A 19108-nucleotide genomic window follows, 5' to 3' on the forward strand; every position below is an offset into this window, starting at 1 on the left:
ATGTTTTTCCAGAACTGTTCTGTTCTGGCTATTTTAGATGTTTTGTTTTTTAGCAAAGTCCAATCTAGCCTTTCTATTCTTGATGCTTATGAGTGGCTTGTACCTTGCAGTGCACCCTCTGTATTTACTTTCATGCAGTCTTCTCTTTATGGTAGACTTCAATATCGATACACCTACCTCCTGGAGAGTGTTGTTCACTTGTTTGGCTGTTGTGAAGGGGTTTCTCTTCACCATGGAAATGATTCTGTGATCATCCACCACTGTTGTCTTCCGTGGACGTCCCAGTCTTTTTGCGTTGCTGAGTTCACCAGAGCTTTCTTTCTTTCTTTCTTTCTTTCTCAGGATGTACCAAACTGTAGATTTTGCCACTCCTAATATTGTAGCAATATCTCGGATGGGTTTTTTTCTGTTTTTGCAGCTTAAGGATGGATTGTTTCACCTGCATGGAGAGCTCCTTTGACCGCATGTTGTCTGTTCACAGCAAAATCTTCCACATAAAAGCCCCCCCCCCCTCAAATCAACTCCAGGGCTTTTATCTGCTTCATTGATAATGACATAACAAAGGAATTGCCCACACCTGCCCATGAAATAGCCTTTGAGTTAATTGTCCAATTACTTTTGAACCCCTGAAATGAAGTGATTGTTTTTTTTAAAAAAGGCTTTAGTTCCTCACATTTTTATGCAATCTTTTTGTTCAACCCACTGAATTAAAGCTGAAAGTCTGCAGTTCAACTGCATCTGAGTTGTTTCATTTAAAATGTATTGTGGTAATACAGAACCAAAATGAGAAAAAAGTTGTCTCTGTTCCAAAGATTTATGAGCCTAACTGTACATCTATGGTGCTATATAAATAAATAATACAATATGCCCCCCAATCTGATCCATTTCGCTTCACCAAAGATTTGTGAAACTGCAAAAATTTGTCAAACTGCATTTAAGTCCATGGGCGACAAAACATTTTTTTGACGGGACAACAAATTGTGAGACAAATTCACTGTAAAAGTAGGCAAAAAATTTCACTCATCCCTATTCTATACCTCTGGGCTATAAAGAAGCTGCTAGGACACCCTGCTAGTAAAACATGTCCTATATTTAATCATAGCAAGAATCCAACTTATATCAAAGCTATACAAAGATATAGCTTTTTCCTTGAATCTATTTGTAACTATAAGGAAAAAATATATGTTAATATATCATAAGTGAATATGTAATTACACCTCTGATGCTGTATTTTGATTGGCTGCATTTCCCAGCGTGGGTGAAAACACATGCAGAGTGTCAGGATGGATGGCAGTACTATCCATTATCCTCTATAAATGTCACATATACTAGGAAATTGTCTTGCTTCGTATCTGACCTCCAAGTGCAGCTTCCATTTTCCAAAAGACAGAAAATAGCATTTTCCCCCCAACGTTACTTTTAGCAATCTGTCAGCATAATTACATCTTTAGTATGAGCTCTAACCTCAGATTCTCATTTATGTGAATATACTCATCAAACAGTATGATTTATCTGTAATATTACACACTTGGTCACACATGTAGACAGCCTTTATTTGGGAACTGCATTTAGGAGTTGGCTGGAAGTGATGGGAAATGCTTTGTGGCTGACATCCTTTGATGGGGAAACTATAAATAAGGGGGTTATTTATTAAATGGATTATGTCATGATTTTTATTTTACTTTTTATTTCTAAATAACACTGTTTAGTTGTAATATTGGTGTGTAGGTGCCATCTCAGGTCATTTTTCCTGGTCATGTGCTTTCAGAAAGAGCCAGTGCTGCACTATGGAACTGCTTTCTGGCAGGCTGTTGTTTCTTCTACTCAATGTAACTGGATGTGTCTCAGTGGGACCTGGATTTTACTATTGAGTGCTGTTCTTAGATCTACCAGGGAGCTGCTATCTGGTTACCTTCCCATTGTTCTGCTGCTGGGCTGCTGGGGGAAGGAGGGTAAGGAGGGCATGACATCACTCCAACTTGCAGTACAGCAGTAAAGAGTGACTGAAGTTTATCAGAGCACAAATCACATGACTAGGGGCACCTGGGAAATTGACAATATGTCTAGCCCCATGTCAGATTTCAAAATTAAATATAAAAAAAACAAATCAGTTTGCTCTTTTGAAAAACGGAGTGCAAAAGTCTGCCGGAGCAGCACTATTAATTGTTGCATTTTGAAAAAAACATGTTTTCTCATGGCAGTATAAGGTTCAACAAAAATTCAAGTTTTCTAGGTTATTTTTTGGTCAAAAATCAAATTTTCGGTGTTGAAAAAAACTATAATTTTTCAAGCTTTTTTTTTTAAATAAGTTGAAATTTTCAAGATTTCTTATTCCCCGATCCTGGATATAGCACTAGCACTAGCATCTAAAACCTGTCAAAGTCATGTAGGAGTCAATGGCATAGGTCCCTTAAACCATTTGAAGATGTTAATAGCTTTCATGATGTTCGAGTTTTTTTCTGAGGCTTTTGCACAAATACTCGATCAATTTGAGGGTTTATTTTGCCGAAAACGTGATCAATTCGAGTTTTCCGTATTTACAACTCGGACTCGCTGAATTAAGTTTTTTACATTCGAGTTTTTTCTTATAAGAAACCAATCAAGTTGTGAGTTCAGTCAAGGTATAAAAAACGGTAATGTTTGACCTTTGATAAACAGCCCTCTAAGTGTCAATCAGCATTCATTGCAGCCCGATGCTGATCCATAGCACCCTGGCAGAACCTTAGGCTCTATAAGAAAAGCACACGGGTTCCTGAATGGGAACTCTTACGTACATAACTGTGAATGCTATAATGTGTTCTTTCATTTAACAGGAAACTGTATATTAGCAGTAGATATGCGCCACCCAACTCATATCCCCTTATTTCTTTATGTTCGCTCACATCTGCTTCTATTCTCAGGGTTCCCAGCCTAAACTCCACTTAAGAGCATTACTATGTAAAGAACAGGGGTTTAGTCAACCACATTTCAGACAGACAAGTATGCAATACACTTGCCGCTTTCATTCCTTTGCAGACGCTCCCATATTATTCTGAGCAACTATGGACTTTGAAACCAATAAACTATATGTATAACATGGAAACAAAAACCACAGTACAGTCATGTATGAGACACGCTTAGCTCACAGGATACTGACAGGGCCTAAAGTACAACTGAACTAATCGGGTTATATGAGTCTAGGGTAATATGGAATCTCTGTAATACTTTTAGATAATAAAGCTATGCTTTAAAGTAGGGATGCACCGAATCCACAATTTTGGATTCGGCCAAACCCCCAAATCCTTCGCGAAAGATTCGGCCAAATACCGAACTTAATCCGAATCCTAATTTGAATATGCAAATTAGGGGTTGGAAGGGAAAACATTTTTTACTTCCTTGTTTTGTAACAAAAAGTCACACAATTTCCCTCCCCGCCCCTAATTTGCATATGCAAATAAGAATTCGGATTCGTTTTGGCCAGGCTGAAGGATTCGGCCAAATCCGAATCCTGCTGAAAAAGGCAGAATCCTCGCCAAATCCCGAACCGAATCCTAGATTCGGTGCATCCCTACTTTAAAGGGGTGGTTAACTTTTAGTATGTTGAAGAATGGCTAATTCTAAGAAACTTTTCAGTTGGCCTTCATTATTTATTTATTTTTTATAGTTTTTGAATTATTTGCCTTCTTCTGACTGTTTACAGCTTTTAAAGGGGGGTCACTGACCCATCTAATAACAAATGCTCTGTAAGGATACACATTTATTGTTATTGCTCCTTTATAATGCTCATATTTCTATTCAGGGCCTCTCCTACTCGCCTATTCATATTCCAGTCTCTTATTCATAATTTGCATATGCAAATTAGGGGCAGGAAAGGAAAAAGTGGAAAAAATTCTTCTTTTGTGGCGAAAAATCATTTGATTTCCCTACCCGCCCTTAATTTACATATATAAATTAGGATTCGGATTCAGTTCGGCCAGGCACAAGAATTCGCCCGAATCCGAAACCTGCTGAAAAAGGCCGAATCCTAGATTCAGTAAAAAAAATAAAAACCAATTGCAAGTTGTTTCAGAATATCACTCCCTACATCATATTAAAAGTTAATTTAAAGGTGAACAACCCCTTTAATCAACCTCTATAGAAAGTAAACTGTGTTAATACATATGCATTGGTAAGCCAGGGGCCCATCAAGGAATTACAGGGGTCTGAGAGGCATATTTCCAGGAATTCTTGATTCAGTGATGTACTGTAATTAGATGTTCTTGGGATTTTGGTGTTCATTTTGATAATGGGCTGTTTCTTATCAGCGAACAGACAAACTCACAAGCCCTAACGTAGCTAGCGGTTACTAGGGGGCTATGAATTGTATTTCAAGAACACAAGGAAGGCCAAAGGTTGCCTATTCCTCTTCTTTCCTCTGGGCTATAAAATACATAAACAAGGAACATAATCAGAGCCAGATAGACTGCTAAACTGCAATAAACTAGCCCCAGAGAAGAGCGACACTCACACCCATTACTCAGTAGCTCCCACTACGGCTCTTTATTTGATTGTTTCCCACAGAAATTGGTTTGCTTTCTTTAAAGAGGATTTCAGCAGCTGTCAGCATTTATCTCTATAGAGAAATTGACCCAGTCTGAAGGCAAAAGCTAGACAATTAGATGATAGCCCAGGATGGATGAAAACACAGTAAATTATCTTTGTTATATAAAATAGATTAGGGAGGAAAGCACCATGGGTCTGATTTACTGATCTCCCCCTGCTTTGTGCATTCCTCACTTTGTTCCCACAATAGGGAACCCAAATATCTTCCATCCACCCACCCTACAGCAATGAAGAGTCCTCATCACATAAGTGTGGGGAAGGTTAGGGGTACAGAGAAGCACTTTAAGAAATGCAGAATCTTTTGCCAGAACAAACGAAGCCTAGAAGTAATTCAACTAGTACCATCTGATGCATGTCATTGCCTTGTGTTTACTCACATGTACCCATCTTGCTTTAGAACTGTGGATAAGGGCTGTACATCTGAAATACCCTGGGCCAGAAGCTCCATAGCCTCCCTCTAAAAAGATTATGCATGAAAACAATTAAAGGGCAAGAAAGCCTTCTATAAAGTCTCCCATTGCTCTCTCCAGTTTTCCTCAAAGTATGTATCCAAAATGCAATTACCATTACGAACCAGCTGTCTATTGATATCCTGTCTTCCAGCCACTGCATCAGTCATATTGCTATTATATAATACAGCAAGATTAAAGGAAAACTATACCCCCCAAACCATGTAGGTCTCTATAAAAAGATATTGCATAAAACAGCTCATGTGTAAAACCCTGCATCATGTAAATAAACCATTTTCATAATAATATACATTTTAGTAGTATGTGCATTTGGTAATCAGAAATAGAATATTGCCATTTTAAAAAAATAAGGGCCAACCCCTGGGATACTAGGATTCAGAAACAAACCAAACACACCAAACATGTTAGGTCACATGAGCCAATTAACAGACAGAGTTCTGTCTTTTGTTTCCACACTTCTTCCTGTTACAGTTATAGCTGTAGTATTTCTGGTCAGGTGATCTCTGAGGCAGCACACAGACCATCCCAAAATGGTAGTTCAAGGCAAGAGATGTAAAAGGGCAAAATTTACTTAAATATATATACCAGTTTGGTAAGATTCTTTAATATGGCACTTAATTTGATATAAATTATCTTTTGCTTAAGTATTCATTTTGGGGGTATATTTTTTCCTTTAAAGCAGAATAAAAAAAAAAAGAATACATAGGGGGATCGGAATCCTCAGTAAGGCAAATCTCTGCCCTGGGCTGCACTACATTCCCTTTAATGCAGAATTTCCCAGTCATGACCTAAGGCATTTAATAAGAGACAGGAGAATTTTGGGATAGAGGAAGTTAGGCAATGTTTGCTCTTCTGGCTAACACATGAACCCACTCTGAACCACGGACATATTTGTTTCTGTGATTCACTCGCTTCTGTAGAACAAAGTGATTACTTTTCGTTATCACCGGTGCATGTAATCATACAGCAGGAAATTACTTGTAAATGAGTAATGAAAAAGAGCCCTGAGCGGCTGTGGGAAGCTGCCTAGGATTTAATAGAAATAGATACACAATGTACACAAGGGTCAGACACTACTAGGGTGGGGTGGGGTGGAAAACCGGGAGCATAAACGAGAAAGATGGCAAAGCAAACACATAAGGATAGGACTCCACAGGCGATTTCCGCGCAATCCGACGCGTTGCGCAAAAATGCAGGCGCCATATCGGATGCACAGAAATAAGGTAAGAGATGGAAATGACGGATGAATTCGCAGCATTGATCCGATGCGACACGACTGTCGGATGCAGACACAGCGTGCAGCGTCTGCATCAACAATGTGACTTCATCCGACATTTCCATCTCTAACCTTATTTCTGTCGCATCCATTGTGACGCTGGCGTTTTTGCACAGCACGTCGGATCGCGCAGAAATCACCTGTGGAGTCCTTCCCTAAAGGTGGCCATACACTATAAGATCCGCTCGTTTGGCAAGGTCACCAAACGAGCGGATCTTAACCTGATGTGTCCACTAACGACTGGGCAATATGAGATGAGGCCGAATGATCGGATTACAATACTACAAATGGGCTCCAACGGGTCGCAGGACCGCATCAACTAGCCGATGTGGTCCTGGATCATAAGAAAAATCAAGCTTGACCGATATCTGCCCAATTTTCGGCCTGATATCAATCGGGAGGACCCGTCGGGAGCCCCCACACATGGGCAGATAAGCTGCCGAATCAGTCTAAGGGCCAGACCACACAGGGCGTTTTAGGGAGCTTTGGTCGCCTGGCGACTAATTGCCTCGTTTTTGCGGCGACCATTCTCCCCAAACGTCTTCCCTGACTCACGGGGAAACTTCGGGCGACTTCGGAAAACGAATAGCCACGTGTGATTAGCGCCGGCGGTTTTTTATTTTAGCCAGCGCAGATTCAGGGAAGGCGTTTGGGGCAATTAGTTGCCAGGCGACCAAATCTCCCCAAAACGCCCTGTGTGGACTTACCCCAAAGGACCGATATCGGCAGCTTTAATCTGCACGTGTATGGATACCTTAATACATAATAACTAAACGATAAATACTGAGAATGCTGAGCAATCTCCCTGGACCACTGGGTCACTTATATTGGCACAGTCCTGGTGTTTAACAGCTGATCTGAATAAAGAAGCAGGCATTTATTTAAACTTTTAGTACTTTAACTAAGTACAAAAATAAAATAAACTTTGAATATGATGTCGAGATTGACATTCTGAGACAATTTGCAATTGGTTTTCATTTTTTGTGATCGTGGGGGTATATTTAGCAAAGAGTGAAGTTAAAGATCACCACAGTCTGCTAGAGTGAAATTCCACCACTATCCATTCATTTCTATGGGATTTTGAAAGGCGTATTTATCAAAGGATGAACTTTCACCCATACTCTTCTAAAAATCCAATAGAAATGAATGGAGAGTGGTGGACTTTCACTCTAGAGGACTGTGGTGATCTCTAACTTCACTCTTTGAGTTATTTAGCTTTTTCTTCTGCAGCCCTCCAGTTTACCATTTCAAGCAATCTGGTTGGTAGGGTCCAAATTAACCCAGCAACCATGCACTGATTTGAATAGGAGACTGGAATATGAATAGGAGAGGCCTGAATAGAAAGATGAGCAATAAAAAGTAGCAATAAAAATTTGTAGCATTGCAGAGAATTGTTTGGCTTTTTTATATGGGGTCAGTGACCTCCATTTGAAAGCTAGAAAAATTGGGAAGGCAAATCATTCAAAATATATAAAAAATAATAGAGAAGTTGCTTAGAATAAGCCATTCTGTAACATTCTGTAACATATTAAAAGTGAACTTAAAAAGAGTGGGCACACTATTCCATGTATATTGTAATTGTCCCCATATTCAGCAATATTGGCCACAGATACTGGATTTTATACAATCTAACTTCACCCTTTTCAATTTACACTCCCCAGAATTGTGCCTGATGGGCCAAACTCACTCTTAAAGGAACAGTAACACCAAATAATTAATGTTTTATAGTAATGAAAATGGTAAAACTGATCTGTGTTAACTCAAAGGTGAACAACCCCTTTAACAAAATGCAATGTTTTACTGAAAGTTTGCAGAAAATAACATCAAAGCAAACCCCTATTTTAAAATACATTGTCAATTTCTCTCTAAGGGGCAAATTCACTAACTGGCGAAAATTCGCCAGCGCTGGCTTTGCGCACATCGCAACACTTCGCCAGGCGTAAATTCGCCTGGACAACGCTAATTCACGAAGATCTGAAGTTGCACACAGGGTAACGAACTTACAAAATTACGCTCAACAGTTGGAAGTTACGCTAGCGATGCCTAATTAGCATACGGCGTGCAGTTAACGTACAATGGCTGTATATGCTGCAGCAAATACATTACACTACACAAGCCAGGGAACCTTAATAAAATTATATAAAGTTGTTATAATGCCCTACACATGTGCCCACAGTATAGTTTAGGTCCTTATGTTAGCAAATGTAGGGGGGAAGGAGGGTACCCCAAAAAAAAATGTACGATCTTTTTCAGTCTATCACCCTTTAAATAGGAAAAAACGCCAGCCATTTTTGGGACTAAGAAAAATTTTCAACTTTTTTTTGAGGAACTCCTATCTACTCTATTGCACTTCGCCTGGTCTGAGGTGGAGAAAGCAAGCCTGGCGATAGAGGTAACGTACAGTAATATCAAAAACTTAGTGAATTTGCGTAGTAACACCACCGAAAATTTGCCTGGCGTTAGGGGGTGAAGTTATGCCAGAGTCTATCTCCTTGGCGAAATTACGCCAGCGAATTTACGTTCCATTAGTAAATCGGCGAAGTGCCGAAATGACGTCACGCTGGCGAATTTTCGCAAGCGTTAGCCACTTCGCCCTTTAGTTAATTTCCCCCTAAGAATCCAGTACATTTCTAAGAAGCATGCCCTTCATTTTCAAATATATACCTCCAAAAACAAGTTCACATTGGTTCCCTGATGAACATAACATGGTAATACATTACAATTTTTTAGTTTAATTTACTGCCAAAGACTCCCTTCAGGTCTAATCATGAACTGAAGAAGTCTATGGAGGCAACAATGTATTGTAATTTAGCCCCTAAACTTGCATCAACCTTCTTCCTTGCCTGCATATGGAATGTCTGCTTCGAGTCAGGTTCAGGCACCCGCAACGGATTTCAGTGGTGTAATACATCCTCACACGCTTCGGTGCCGACTCACATGTATGCTCCAGATGCACATGCATGCACCTGGGTAGTTCTGGTAGCAAGCAAAGAAGAAGGCTGATGCCAGTGTAGGGGCTGATAATTGATCTGCATTTTTCCTCAGGCTGAAATTCAGCCCCATGTAGCATTAGCCTTACAAAGCTGTGAGGCTCGACTTTTCTTAGCAGCAGCTTGAAAAAACAACTCCATATATCAAATTGTACCAGCTGCTCTGTAACAGACTACAGTCAATTTTCAAGTCAGGGAGCATGCTCAGTAGAGGATAAAGCTCTGCTGCTGCTGGAAACAACACTTAAATTGTCATTATCTCTGGTGGGTTATTTGAAAACAATAGGGGCAAATTTACTAAAGGGCGAAGTGACTAACGATAGCGAAGGAGATAGACGCTAGCGGTACTTCCCACTCTAATGCCAGGCGAATTTACGCTCTGGCAAATGGACGTAACTACGCAAATTCACTAAGATGCGGATTTTACTGAACGTTACCTCTTGCGCCAGACTTGCCTTTGCCACCTCAGAGCAGGCGAAGTGCAATAGAGTACATAGGAGTTCCTCAAAATTTAGTCCCAAAAAACGCTGGCGTCTTCCTTTTTTCAGGGTGATAGGCTGCAAAAGAGCGTACATTTTTTGTGTTACCCGGCTTCCCCCCTACATTTCCTAACATATGGCACATAAACTATACACTGGGCTCATGTGTAGAGCAATATAACAACTTTATTTTATTAAGCTTCCCTGGGCTTGTGTAGTGTAATGTATTTGCTCAACATACGTCTATTTGACTTTAACTTCCCGCTGTATGTAAATTAGGCAACGCTAGTGCAACTTCACTTCGCTTGCCGCAGTAACGTTAGAGCAAGTTCGCCAGCGTTCGGTGAGCTGGACGCAATTTCGGATTTTAGTGAATTAGCGTTGTCCTGGCGAATCTACGCCTGGCGAAGTGTTGCAATGTGAGTGAAGCTGTTGCTGGCGAATTTTTGGAGGTTAGTAAATTTGCCCCTATGTTTCTTCAAAATGTACTACCCCTTTCATGTTTACCAGTTAGGGTTTAGGCTCAATACATAAACATGAAGCATATCTAAATAGTATAAAAAAAATAGTGCCCATTTTAGTCATTATTAAATAGATTGTTCACCTTCCAAACACTTTTTCAGTTGAGTTGTTTTCAGATTGTTCTCCAGAAATAAAGACTTTTTTTTTTTAATTGCTTTCCATTTTTTATTTTTTACCATTTTTCCAAAATTGAAGTTTAAATTTGAATGTCCCTGTCCAGTGTTTCAGTCTGGCAGCTCAGTAATTCCAGTGCAGATTCTGAACTGCTACAATTTTGCAACTATTAGTTGATACATTTCGCAGCAGCATCTCAGGATTAGTATCATCTAGTGTATCAATTCTAACAGCTGCCTTTCATGAAACCCAGGAAATCCAAAAATATGAAATGTATCAACTTAATGTATCAATTTAAAACAGTTTAGAGAGTCGGCGTCCCCCTCCCAGAGCTGCTTTAGAAAGGCGAAAAATTACTTACACTTCATTATTAGAAAAACGGTTACACACAGAAACTATTTGAAACCAACTGAAATGGAAAAAGTGTTGGAAGGTGAACAACCCCTTTAACATTTATAATGTTGTTACAATATGCAATATGATTATGGGATGAAAGGAAACATGTTTGCCACAATACTTACCCCAGATGATCACTCTGCCTTTGTACAAATCACAGAATCTGCAAAGTCCATAGAAGAAATGCACTTGATAAGGTGAAGGGGAGGAATAAAGAAAGCAAACTCCTTGTGAGCAGCCAACTGGTGAGGCGCCACACTTAGATTTCTAACCAAGCATACAAATAAGTAGGAACAATTTCTTTGTGAAACACTGAAACAAAAATAAACCACTTAAAGGATCAATTCATATCCTGCTGGAATGGAAAGAAAATTCACCTTTATATGAACTCATTCCCTACATACTGCTCCATATAACTAGAAAACCATTCAGATTCGATTAGTCAATTAATTAGAATTCAAATTTCGAGATTTATCAGACTCTGGCCCTTTAAGAACACGAATTCGACTATTAGCCACTTTAAACCTACCGAATTGCTGTATAAGTCAATGGCAGAGTTCCAGTGATCAATTTGGTGATGTTTGCAGCTTTTATGACATTCAAGTTTTTTTCTGAGAAAAAAAAATTCAATTCGAGTTTTACTAATTCGAATCAAATTCGATTCGAGTTTTCGGGTCCGATTTGTGAAAATTCAATTTTATCAATACATTCCGATTGATCGAATTTCAAATTTATTGGAGTTTTGGGGAGTTTTTAAAAACTCACATGAATTCAAATTTTTACAGTAAGAGCTGTGGAACTTTCTCTCCAAGGCTGCTGTAATGGCAGATACATTAGTTAGTTATAAGAAAGGGTTGCATTCCTTTTTAGTGAAAAAATACATAACGGATCCTATACCTGTACTACTTACTACAAATATAATCCAGGGCTTGGTCAGACTGGAATTAGGAAGGAATTTGGCAAAGGGGTTCAGAAGGGGTTTTTTCACCTTCTATCAATGGCCAGGTAGGCAAGTTTCACATAGGTAAAAAGGATGAACTTGAGGTACGTGCAGGGGAGTAACTACACATGAAGCAGACCCTGTGGCTGCAGGGGGCCCAGAAGCTATAAGGGCCCCATATATATTTTCAATAAATATTGGTAAAACAGGTCAAACTCTTGACATTTTGGGGACCTGAAAAATAATTTGCTGTGGGGCCCAGTAATATCTAGTTACACCGCGGGGTACTTGTCATTTGTCAACCTCATCTACTATGTTTTCATTAGGGTCATTTCATTAGGGTCTGGGCCGCCGGAACACTGGGAAAAAATCCGGTGGACCCCGACTCTCATGGTAGAGTCCTGCAGCGGGTCAGGTACCCACGGGTTAGCCCCAAAAAAAGCGGGCACCCGGCAGAATAAGGGTAGGATTTTCAGATGCGGGTATAGATGCGGGTCTTATTTTGTCTATATTTTACTCCTTTTACAGTTTTACAAAACGGGTTTCTGCCCCTGCCCACTTTTGATGATGTCACTTCCGGTTTGCAGCAACATCACTTCCTGTTTGACGGTCGGCGGGTTGTGGGTCGGGTTGCGGATAAGGCAGTTGCGGGTCCAGGATCAAATTGGGTAAATATGCTCGTTGCTGGTTTGGGTCGGGGTCTTAGAAATTGGTTCTGCAAATGACTTTATCTTGTGGGCCCTGCCGGCCCAAAACCGCTCACAGCAGCCCCAGTCTGCCCCTGGTTTTTAGCATGAGGTCAGTAGAAAAATTCTCAACAACAATAATACTCAACAAAACCAGCAAAAGCTGTCGGGGTGTGCTGTCACTAGCAATGACAAATCGGGTGCTATTTACCAAAGAGAGAAACTAGAACTCACTCTCTATTTACTTGTATGGGATTTTTAAGGATCTGTTTATCAAAGGTGAAAGTGAGAATGAACCCTTTGATAAATACACCCATCAAAATTCCATAAAAGAGAAAAATAGACTGAAATTTCACTTTTTTGTACTGTGGCAAGCTATGGTTTCACTTGATCCAACAACAAAAAACACTGGTCCCCATTAGCACCCATATTATTAAATAAGAGCATTTTAAAGTTGTATGTATTAGAAAGCCAAGTCTATTTATAAGTGAAGACAACATTACATTTATACAAGCAGCTACAAGGCAGGAATCAGCCTCACACCAAGAGACCCAACCTGACAGTGAAAAAAGTCCTTATAAATGGGGGAAAAAATTAAATTGCTAGCAATCCTTCAGGACCCCCCAGTTTGATGTCTGATAAATCTGCCCCAATAAATCTATCCGGACAATTAAAGTACCTTTAAAGAGCTAGTGTCAGACCCGAACACAGATCAATAGCTACATTCAGACTGGCAGAAAACATTATGAAAATAAATTTTAAATAAAAGGTCTACAATAATGACATCTTTAGGTGCACTCCTTGAAAAACAGCTAACGGCATTTGGCTTGTAAGCTGACCCAATAAGCACAAAATTCTTTGTCGTGAGGGTTTTTTGGCTTGCACATACCCTTTTATTGAGTCAGGAGAGGATGTGCTAGATTGTTACATTTGCACTGGAACAATGGCAGCCATGACTATAGTAATTGCAGGCAACAGTACAAGAAACAGACTGTACTGCCATTAATCAACGGGGGTCCTGTCCGGAGTGACAAAAAGGGGAGAAATCATAATATATATGGAAAGTTACTGTTAAAAGCCACTTGTTTGCTGAATTTGGGACATATTTGCTTGACTGATTCCAAATGCGTTTAGAGGAGGAATTCAGTTCAGGCCAATTCAGCCATATTGTTCTCTAAATATAACTTTATAGGAGCCCTATTGAAAAGACTCTCTGATGGCCATTTGACTTTAATGATTCATTTTTGCCACCCGTTCTTAACAAAATACATTATTCTGGTTTCTGAAACAGAAAAACTTTGAAAATGAAAACAATGTGACTCCAATAAAGTATCAAATGCTCATTATTTGCCATAGAAATGATCTTGTGCATTTACTATAGAGCTGTACTGTGAAACAGGACGAGTAACCATCCCGTTTGACTGAAACTATGGCCATTTGCCAGAAAACCCAATTTGAGAGTCAGCTAGAGAGAGATATAGGGGCAGATTTGCTAAAGGGCGAAGTGACTAAAAAATTGGCAAGCGTGACGTCATTCAGGCTGTTCGCAGGCGTCACTTCGCTAGTGAAGGAGATAGACACTAGCGGTACTTCCCACTCTAATGCCAAGCGAATTTTCGATCTGGCGAATGGACGTAACTCCGCAAATTCACTAAGATGCAGATTTTACTGAACGTTACCTCTTGCGCCAGACTTGCCTTCGCCAGCTCAGACCAGGCGAAGTGCAATAGAGTATATAGGACTTCCTCAATTTTTAGTGGAAACATTTTCTAAGTCCCAAGAAACGCTGGCGTCTTTTCCCTTTTTCAGAGTGATAGCCTGCAAAGGTCCTTACATTTTTTTTGGGGTAACTGGGTTCCCCCCTACATTTTCTAACATATGGCACATAAACTTTACAGTGGGCTCATGTGTAGGGCATTATAACAACTCTATTTTTTTATTAAGGTTCCCTGGACTTGTGTAATGTAATGTATTTGCTGCAACATATACGTCCATGTAACTTTATCATTTCCCGTCGAATGCAAATTAGGGATGCACCGAATCCAGGATTCAGCCTTTTCCGGCAGGATTCGGCCAAATCCTTCTGCCTGGCTGAACCGAATCCTAATTTGCATATGTAAATTAGGGGCGGGGAGGGAAATTGCGTGACTTTTTCACTGGTTAGGGAATTTTTCCCGTAGAGTGAATATTGTCTCTTATTTGCAACCATTTCATAAGCTAAAAGGGGCTCTGACCAAGTGTTGGACCTGCAAGTGTCCATCCATGGCTGGATATTCCAGGGTGCTTGAACTGAGAAGTGGGCAACCACTGATCAAGGCAAGAGGGTTGTGCCATATTTAGTTTTTTTCTGGAAGCCTGTGGAGAGGAACTGACCCCAAATCACAGTTTAGCACTAGGGCAATACACACTGGTCTACATGAAGGTCTTCAGAAACCAGGAGAAAGTGTAAATAAACAAATACAGGCCTATATAATGTTAAATTTCAGGTATTCCAGCAAGCCACAAAGTTTATGGGTTTAATAATTCAGTGGAAGCAATGCAAAGCTGAAAGGGGTGGTTCGCCTTTAAATTAACTTTCAGTCTGATGTAGAACGTGATATTTTGAGACAATTTGCATTTGGTTTTCGTTTTTTTTAATTATTTGTGATTTTTGAGTTTTTGAACTTTTTATGCAGCAGCTATCCAGTTTGCAATTTAAGCAATCGGGTTGCTAGGGTCCAACCGTAGTAACCATGCATTGATTTGCATAAGAAGCTGTAATGTGAATATGAAAGGCCTCCTATATATAGTACCAATAACAATACATTTGTAGATGGGGTCAGTGACCACAACTTGAAAGAGTTTTAGCAGGCGCAAGGCAGTTCGGGGAGATTGTCGTCCCGAAGACAAGTCGATTAGTCGACAGATGACTACGGGTAAGGCCAAACTGGACGTTTTGGTCGCCTGGAAGTTTTGGGCGACTTCGGAAAACGAACCGCCGCTTGTGATTAGAGCCCGCGTTTTTTTCATTTTATCCGGCTCAGAGTGAGGGAAGGCGTTTGGGGCGATTGTTCGCCACAAAGACAAGGCGATTAGTTGCCTGGCGACCAAATCTCCCCAAAATGCCCAGTGTGGCCTTACCCTGAATCTCCCCGAATCTGCCCATGTGCCCCTGCCCTAAAGGCTGTATCTGTTAATCAGTTTCCTTGTAGGAGTCTCAAAGTGGCGGGGTACGTGAAGAAAGTGCTTCTTGTTTTTATAAAACTCAAACAATTAAAGAACTTCCCTGTGTCACAAACTGAAAGTGAGCCTGCCCCAGACCACACTGCAATCATGCCTGTCCCACAATGCTGACTGGTGCGAAACTGCCTTGTTTCCTATTTTTTTTCCTGGCAGTTTCAAACCTCCCTTGGAAAATGACAGGCTTTTTTTTTTTTTTTACATAAACTACTTAAAGGGGTTGTTCACCTTTGAGTTTACTTTTAGTATGATGTAGAGAGTGATATTCAAGACAAATTGCACATAGTTTTCATGTTTTTTGAGTTATTTAGCTTTTTGGTCAGCTGCCAGCAGTATGGTTGCCAGGGTCCAAATTACCCTAGCAACCATGCATTGATATGAATAAGGCACTGGAATGTGAATAGGAGAGGCCCTGAATAGAAAGATGAGCAATACAAAGCAGCAATAACAATAAATCTGTAGCCATAGAGAGCATTTGTTTTTAGATGGGGTCAGTGACCCCCCATTTGAAAGCTGGAAACAGTAGGAAAAAGAAAGCAAATGATTAAAGAACTATAAAAAATGAAGGCCAAATAAAAAGTTGCTTAGAATTAGCCATTCTATAATATACTAAAAGTTAACTTAAAAGATGAACCACCCTTTTAGTCTACTTTCATGTCATTGGTATCATTGGACAACATCAAAACACACAACAACTGGCAATGGGGTGAGTAATATTGGCAACTGACTCACACAAACAATAAACTAGGTTAAATCCCCTATTGCATCAATAGAGTGGACTACTGCCACCTCCAACATGGAGGAACTTGGTGTAACAGCCTCATAGGGAAGGGAAGGAATGAGCTAAACCCTGTGGTAAATCGCACCCACCCATAAACACATGGGAACCAGTGATTAGGGAAAGGATATTGTTATAGGTAATCACAGCAATCACAGTAAACCCACACAAACACAGAACACTCACCGGTGCAACAAAACAGCGCGCAACTTCATTTCCTTATACAAGCAGACGATACTAAGTGAAAGGAGGGGGGGCACACTTCTAGCTGTACCACTTAGATTCACTAAATCCGTATTTACACGTACCAATATAAAATAGAATTAGAGCGACCGTATTAAAGATGATTCTAACAAATTCTAAAAGGTAAAATATTTATATGAATCGATGCTAGTTTTCAACAACACCCTCCCCCCCCCTACACGCAGTGGCGTGATCCAGAAGTGAATTTGATTCTGTGCAGGAGCGGGAGCTTGTTATTAGTGTGTGAGGGGAATGCAGTGTAGTAAAGGAGGGATCCTGTTGTGTCTGTGTGGGGACATTTTCTGTATGCAGAATATTGGTTATTGGACATTATTTGTTTAATAGAGGCAATTATATATATTCTGTTTTTACAAGATTTACACTTTTTTCACCTTTTCTGGAGAAAAAAAATATGTTTCTGTTCTGTTAAAGGGCAAGCACTTTTTTCAGTTCAATTGTTTTCAAATTGTTCCCCAGCAATAAAGACTTAACAGTCGCTTAACATTTTTTTAAATTAAATTGTAAAATTGAATGTCCCTGTCTCTGGTGTTTGACTCTAGCAGCTCAGTAATTCAGGTGCAGATTCTGAACTGTTAGTAATTTGCAACATTTAGTTGATACATTTCTCAGCAGCATCTCTGGAAAATTAGCAACTATTGTATCAATTCTAACAGTTGCCTTAAGCTGGCCATAGAAAGATGTTGCCAAACGAGCGGATCTTTTCCCAATGCGCCACTAACGGCAGTGCTATATCGGGGGTAATCGGAACGATCGGATTACAATACGCCAAGGGGCTCTGATGGGTAGGTCGGGTAAAAATTAAACCTTCCCGATCTATATCGTGGCCAGATATCGATCGGGAAGACCCGTCGGAAGCCCCCATACACGGGCAGATAAGCTGTCAAATTGTTCTAAACAACCAATATCGGCAGCTTTATCTGCCCGTGTATGGCCACCTTTAGGGTAAGGGCACACTCTGCTATTTCGGGAGCGACAAATCGTTTTTTCTTCGGCAACTAATCTCCCCAAACTGCCTTCCCACCTGCTAGAATCTAAATTGCTGGCGGGTTGGCACTCGGAATGCTTCATTTTCCGAAGTCGTCCATAGTTGCCTCTTGAGGAAACTTCGGACGACTTCAGAAAGCCGACGCGATTCGACGGTCATCCTTCCAGGGATTTACTTTCTAGCCGGCGGGAAGGAGAGGAGATTAGTCACCCGAAGAAGAAGCGATTTGTCGCTTGGCGACTAATCTTCCGAAATAGCAGCGTGTGGCTCTGTGCCCTGGCCTTTAATGATTCTGCTCAGCAGGGACAAAGATAAGAAATTTATCAACTAAATGTATTAATTTAGATCAGTTTACAGGGTCAGTGACCCCTCCCTCCCAGAGCTGCTTTAGCAGGTGAAAAATTAAACTTTATACTTCAATATTAGAAAAATGTCATATAGAAAATAGACAGTAATTTAAAAAAAAGTCTGGTGAACTATCTGAAACCAACTGAACTGAAAAAAAGTGTTGGAAGGTGAACATCCCCTTTAATAACTAGGGTTGCCACCTTTGATTTACATAAAAACCAAACAAGGGGGCTGGATGATGGCAGCAACATAACTAGATGGGGGCGGGCCCTGGCGCGGGACATGCCGCTGGGCCCCCCTCCGTACTCTCGGAATCCGGCCTGAATCAGCGGCGCGTGAGCTGCCGGGGGCCCTGAGGGGGTGCGGGCCCTGGCCCAATCGCACCCCCTGCTCCCCCGGTAGTTACACCACCGGAGGATGGTATTGGCAGTGGAGCAGCGACATATGGGGGTGGGGTTATTATTTTTGGGGGAGGTGCTTGTGCTTTGTGTGAGTGTGGTTTTGACATCAGAGGTGGTTATTGATCATTTTATTGTTTGGGTTTTACAAGGCTGAAACCCGAACAGGGTTATAGCAATCGGTGTGGCTTATAATTGTAGGAGTGGCTTATTATTAGCACATCTCTCTACACGTGGTGCACATAGCCAGGGCTGTGGAGTCTGTACATAAATCCTTCGACTCAAACTCCTCAATTAATGGATCCTCCGACTCCAACTCCAACGCCTCTGTATTTTCGATGTTGTTTGAAAGAAGTTAAGTACACAACATACAAGGCATTTTATCACTGCCAAAGCTCAAAACTATAAACCATATATTTTGGTTATTCTAAACCAAAATCAGTTAAACTACACAAACCAAAAACAAGTGGAAAACCTAAAACGACTTATAAATGTATTGAACCTGGCATTTATCTGTAAAATAGCTGCTAAATACAATCCGAAATTAATTAAGTGGTGTTCTTAGAAACAAAAGTGCTTCTGCCATATCCTTCGTCACAGAAGCTCTGGTTTGACCTGCTTTCTGTGCTTGTATTTAAAGTTATTAGGAGTCCGAGTTGGTA

The 19108-nt window shown here is 40.5% G+C and overlaps 1 protein-coding gene across 2 annotated transcripts in view; it reads right to left on the reverse strand.

Moving 5' to 3' along the window:
• The window catches only part of cpq.L (carboxypeptidase Q L homeolog), a 253118-nt gene extending 236273 nt beyond the window's left edge, over positions 1-16845 (reverse strand). Inside the window, exons 1-2 of one of the 2 annotated variants that reach the window (XM_041565425.1) lie at positions 16638-16679; positions 10954-10991 (exon numbers count right to left, since the gene is read on the reverse strand). The gene's annotated coding sequence lies outside the window, so the exon portion shown is untranslated. Of the gene's footprint in view, positions 1-10953; positions 10992-16637 lie in introns of both variants that reach the window. The other variant, XM_018266440.2, reaches the window with a different exon arrangement.
• Between the last annotated feature and the right edge of the window lie 2263 nt (positions 16846-19108).

The sequence above is a fragment of the Xenopus laevis genome, chromosome 6L, assembly GCF_017654675.1.
Source record: "Xenopus laevis strain J_2021 chromosome 6L, Xenopus_laevis_v10.1, whole genome shotgun sequence".
Classification (NCBI taxonomy): Eukaryota; Metazoa; Chordata; class Amphibia; order Anura; family Pipidae; genus Xenopus; species Xenopus laevis.